Source organism: Gavialis gangeticus, unplaced genomic scaffold, assembly GCF_001723915.1.
Source record: "Gavialis gangeticus isolate Ggan-Ray unplaced genomic scaffold, GavGan_comp1, whole genome shotgun sequence".
Lineage (NCBI taxonomy): Eukaryota > Metazoa > Chordata > Crocodylia > Gavialidae > Gavialis > Gavialis gangeticus.
The window spans coordinates 92,840,380-92,846,713 of NW_017729032.1; positions in this window are offsets into that span (position 1 = coordinate 92,840,380).

Sequence of the window (6,334 nt, forward strand, 5' to 3'; positions counted from 1 at the left end):
TGGTCCGGTGCGTCCAAAGCGGAAGGAAGGAAGGAAGGAAGGGTAAGATTGTGGAAAAGAGGTTTTTATTAATGTTATAAAGGAATGTTAATCATGGAAAATATTTTTATGTTACTTGATAATGTAGGTATTTTACACTATAGGCACATGTTATTAATTCTACATAACTTTAAGCACATTTCCTACAAAACATAATGCACAATCTTTGATCCTTTTAAGCTGTAACTGGAGATTGTGAAAAACCTTCAGAAATAACTTTATTTCCTTCCCCCATAGATTGTCCCAATACAAAATTACCCTTTTTGTTTTTCACTTGTCAGTTCAAGACCAGATTCTGCTATACTTAGGCTGTATCTACATGAGACACGCACTGTACAGTAGCTCTCTACTATTGTGCAGTAGAGTCACATGGCACAAAGCATGACTTGATGCTACTGAGGCAGTAATGAGCTACTGTGCAGTCAGCATCACCTAAAAGCTGTTCGGCAATGCTACTGTTCAATAACTCTGATTACTGCACAGCCATTTAGTAACAACTGCGCAGTCCATGTCTCATGTAGGCGTGGCCTTACTCATGTGAAATAGGACATTTCTCCACTAGTTGCCCTTTTGAAATCAGTAGAAATAGCTAAAAAATAAGGAATCATTCAAATGAGTTTGGGTAAGAGAAATCAAACCTTAAGTTCAGAACACTCATGGGCAAGGGTTGGCTATCAACAATGGTGCCCTAAATTACATCTTCTAGTAATAATTTCAGGAGGTGCTTATTGATCTGAATACCATTAGACTAATAATAAAGCTAGATAAAAAACATTTCTTCCTACTCAGCTGAAAATACATATGACTTTGGATAGATAACACATGAGGAATTTCATTTAAGCAATCCACCTTAGCCAATGCACCCTCTCTTAGCAATGTCAGGGATTTTTAGCAGTAATTTGAAGAACAGCATCTATTGATGTTTAAATCAAAGTCTGTATGAAACCCTGCTTCCTTTGACTGAACATATTAGGAAATATGTTCAGCCAGCTCTTTGAAAAATAAAAGACAATATGCTATGAAGTAAGTAATTTATCCAATCACAGGTACACCTTAAATATCTAGGCATACCTGAAAACTCATTAGATTCCACCATAAATTCATGGAAGACTATTTTGAAGCTCAGTGAATAGTTACACAGTATTGCAAGTAAACATGTCCTTTTTGAAGAGACTACTTTGATTAGAAGATCTTACAATATTTCTAGCAAGCACTAGCCATCAACCCCTTTTAAGCATTCTAAGACTTTAAGAGTGTGTTTATAGTTCACATAGAAGCATGTCATGTGGGCCTTGGTAGAGCATTCATGCAGAAAGAAGCTCAGAGAAATGACAGGATATTAGCATATGGCAACAGAATACTGCACATGCCAGATAGGAACTTTCTGGCTTTAAAAAAGAACTGTCTTATGGTGTTTTGTGCTCTGTACACTTTTCTGGATGAAATGTGTTTTCAAACTCTCACTTGCTATCATGCATTCAAATGACAGAAAAAACTGAGATTTTACAAAATAATGTCTGGTTACACAGAAATGCATTTCCAGAGAAATAAAAAACAGATTTTTAGAGTCTCTCTCTCTCTCTCTCTCACACACACACACACACACACTTACATGATATATATAAACACACACATATATATATTTACACACACACACACACGTGTGTGTGTGTGTGTGTGTGTGTATAACATGTAAATTGTCAACTTTGAAATCTATTGTTTACCACAACAATTCAGATTTAATTATTTGAAAGGATAACAAGCAATGGATGGAGTTTTGAAGATCACCTTACTTTCTACTTATGATAAAATTTTTATTTTGACCAGAATTAGAAAAATATTATGTTTAAATTGCTCAGTTTTGAGTACCTTATAACCAAGGATCCTGGTTTTCTCTGATAAAAAAGTTCCCCAATTTTCAGATTAAGAAAGTAACTCAAAATCCACATTTTTCCATGATTAAAATAAAACACTAATATAATATATAGATTTATAGTTATATATAGTTCTATACACATACACATATAGATATAGTAGTGTTTCACTTTAATCATGAAAAAATGTAGATTTTGGGTAACTTTTTTAAATCTGAAAATTGGGATTTTTTTTAATCGGAGAAAACCAGGATCCCTGCTTATAACACATTAGGATATAAAAATACAAAATATCTATAGGAAGGAGTGTAAAATATTTTGAACTTGAATAACTGAATAATTATATATTTCCTTGAACATCTGAACATTTAGGCTGCCTACACATGTGCTCAGAGGAGGACAGGACATTTTAATTACAGTGATTCTCAGAAAATTGCTCTAATTAAAATGCTACAGCATTACATGTATTAAATCCCAGCTCCCTTAAAAATGGCTGCAGGACACTTTAGCTAAAGTGCCCCAGCAGCTGTTTTTAAACATGCAGGGACTTATACATGTGATGCTGCGGTGATGCTAGAATATTCTTATTAGAATGAGGTGCAGACACAATTAATTGGGTCTGTTCCAATGTGTTCCAATTAGAATGTGTTGAAGCATGTGTATAGTCACCCTTAAAAAATATTTTGGCATACCTAGGACTTCTGTGACACCATATCAAACAGCTGGTTGATTTGGCATTCATAAGAATGACGTGTGTCATATAACAACCTAGGCCACTCAGATATAAAGTGTAGACAGGCAATTACTGTTAGTGAAATAAATCCTTTCTGACAATGAATATCAAGAAGATAAAATATTTTATAATAGCTTCAGATTACTGGTCACTTAAAGAATTAACTACAGTGACAGGGCAGATCAGCAGCAGAGCCATATTCACCATATTTTTAGACCCATACCCTAGTCAGGGGATTACACAACCTCTGAAAAAAGGGTTCACCTCAAAACCAGTAATTAATGCCATAACTTGCCAAGAAAAGTCCCATTTTTATAGGGTTGGGGATATTTCTTCAAATTAAATGATGTCCAGATGATGTGGTTGTGGGAGAGTTAGGGCTGTCCCTCCCTTCTTTTTGGGGTCATAGAGAAATGTACATCTAGGCTAGGGACAGAAGTTACACATAAACTGGTTTAAGTGATCAAAAACTGGATTAAACCTGTAACAGAACAAAAGCTCAGTACACAGTGCACATAAACCAGTTTCAAAATGGCTAAAACTAGTTTAACCCTCATCTGTTCTCATGAAATTGTAACCATTGTTGTTCTCATGGGGTAATTTGTTACTTCACAATTTGACATTGTTGGTCTCATGCGATAACTTGTTACCCCACCCGCATGAACAAAAAGGAACAAGTGATAACAGTATAAATGTAGCAAAAACTATTTATTAAACATACAGATTGTTCAAAAGAGTATTTAAAATTATTTGAACCCAAAATATTATTTAACTAGAACTATGAACAAAATTTAAATTTTTTTTAGAGTTTCAAAATGTGAATGAACAATTTGCTAAGTCTGCAGTTCACACTGTTTTCAAACTAACAATTACTTCCAAAAACATTTCCTGTTTTAACTAAATATTGGATTCCTCACAAAGCAGCAGTGATGTACTGTGGTACACATAACCAAATTGCCTACAGTCTTCTCATTGTTTCCGGGTTTTACAGTCATTCATCCTTGGACAAAAAGCACAACTTCCACTCATGCTTGCAGAAGGTTCTACTGGGGTGCATTGTGGCAATTTGTAATTTAGGGCAGTCATACCAGACTTGATGGACTTAGATTATGTGTATCTGTCATTCTTCATTTTATTTGCCCGTAGTTCAACTGTTCTCCAAACTCCTGCAAAAAATAGTGCTGTCTTCTTAAAATGTGATCTTTGCTTGAAGTTTCCATTGTGGCCTAGCCAAATGATGAGGCTGGCAATGGCAGCCACATTCAGCAGATTGAAAAATAGTGTCATTGGCTACTTGTCTGCAGGTGGTCATATGTCAGAAGTGAGCAAAATGTGGCCCGCCAGGCCATTCTATCTGACCTGCGGGCCCCTAAAAAAATTAGAAAATTAATATTTATCTGCCCCTGGCTGCCTGTCATATGGCCCTCATTGGCTTGCCAAAACTCGGTAAGGGGTCCTCCGCCCAAAATAATTGCCCGCCCCGTCATACATTAAGTAGGTGGTCAAGGTTATCCACCTCACCCTTGTTTTTATTGTAGTCATGGATGATGTCTGTCTTTCTTTGCTCTCCACCCACTGACAGGTCATGGCGCATGCTTGACAGCAACAGCACAACTTTGGACTTCTTTGGAACATAGGAAACTAGGACGAGTTCCCCATCAAAAGCAAAAATAGATGAAGAAGTTTCCCTTCTTCAATTTGCTTGCATTTTGTTTGGGATATCGACCTTTCTTTTCTGAATTGTACCCACATAGGTCAAGTCCTGCTGTAGCAGTCTTTCTGCCAGGTCAGTACTGGTGAAGAAATTGTCACCCACAATATTCCTTCCTGTTTTGTACCAGGGATGAACCAGTTTTTCAGTGACATGGGTACCAAAATTACCTTGGCGTGGAGCTTCTGGTTTCTTGCCTAGGTAGATGTCTCCAGACAGGAGGAATGATCTTGCTGCACCACAGCACCACCAAATTTTCAAGCCATATTTTGCAGGCTTTCTGGGAATATACTGTCCGAAGGGACAGTGACCCCTGAACACAATGAACTACTCATCAACCATCAGGTGTATTCCTGGAATATACCATTTCCTGAATGGCTCCATAAATTGCATCCAAATCGCTTTCAAGACAGCAAGCTTGTCCACAGCTCTCCTTTCCTCATGTGTCAGTTTATTGTCAAGTCTCAGGTAGTTGGTGATTTAACAGAATTATTTTAAGCTCATGCTGGCATGGAAACAAGGACACCCAGTGCATTTGTCCGACAGCTCCTCCAGTGCCTTGTGACCACCATGGTATAGACCACTTAGCAGTAGGAGTCCAATGTAAGCTTTCAGCTCTGTTTCATCCAGCTTTTTCCACTCCTTTCTATTTTCAGGATGGCTATCTTCCATTCTCTGAACCTTCTTTCTGACTCTCTGTTTGTTTCTTTTATGCTAACAGTCAGGATATCTTCTGAGAGAAACAATTAGAATGTTTCCACCACTGTGTTTTTATTACTTTCTCTTGTTGACCCAACACTTTCATGGACTATGTCCTTGGCTGTTCTCCAATGATGTATTAGCTGTGGCCTGCCCACCCTCTGCCATTCCTTCCTATAAAGGTATAATCATCTGCAATGTTTTCTGGGGGTGGTAGCAGTGGTTCTGCTCCACATCTTGCTGTAGCTCTCCTTGGTCTTCCACAGAAGCCCTGGGCTGGTACTCTTCCTTTTCCCACTGGAAGTGTTGTCATCACTTCTGCTTCTGGCACCAACTCCTCCTCATCTGAGCTGGATGAAACTTCCATAGGGACATGGTCTTCTTGCTCTAAACAATCTCCCAAGCCTGAAACAAAGTCAGCATCCTCACTGCCTTAGGATAAGATTTCATCAGGAGATGTGTCACTGTCATCCCCAGTTACCTGTGCAAGACAGGCTTCAGCATTAAGCATGTGCTGCCTTCTCATCCCAGACTGCAGAAAAAAAAGAAAAAATTGATTACTGCTGATTGCATATAAATAACAATCAAAGACAAGCCTGTTCACCTATGCTGTCACAGGAGCCATTCCGCTCTGCCCTATGGCAGTGCAAGTAGCACCCTCTTCTCCTGGGCATAGAAGCTAGAGACCAGCATCCACCCTTTGCAGGCAAGTCAAATGTTGGTGGATGCTGTTCGAAAATGACACATGCAGGGGCTTACTGAGAGCAGGTAAAAGGGGTGTCAAGCCCTTACCATTGAAGGGAACTCCATAGTATGCACTGTATTGCAGTATGATGTTATTTTATTTCTTTTACAAGGAGAGCCCAGGGCTCCCACAGGGGGATTAAGGTGTCTCTTCACTAATGCAAAAAGCCTGGGAAACAAGCAGGAGGAGCTTGCTCTCCTGCTTGCAAGTAGTAAAATTGACCTGGTTGGCCTAGTGGAGACATGGTGGGATGAAACTTTTGACTGGGCAGTAGACATAGAGGGCTATAGGTTGTTTAGAAGAGATAGGAAGGGAGAAAAACGTGGGGGGGTTGCGCCCTATGTTAGGGAACAGTATACCAGTTCTAACTTCCAAGTGGGACCGGAGGAAGGCTTAACTGAGACCCCGTGGGTCAAACTTCAAGGAGGGCGGGGGGAGAAGGATCTGGTGGTAGAGGTTTACTACAGGCCACCACATCAGGAGGAAGAGCTGGATCTGGAATTCTCCAGGCAGCTGGGGGAGGCCGTGCATGC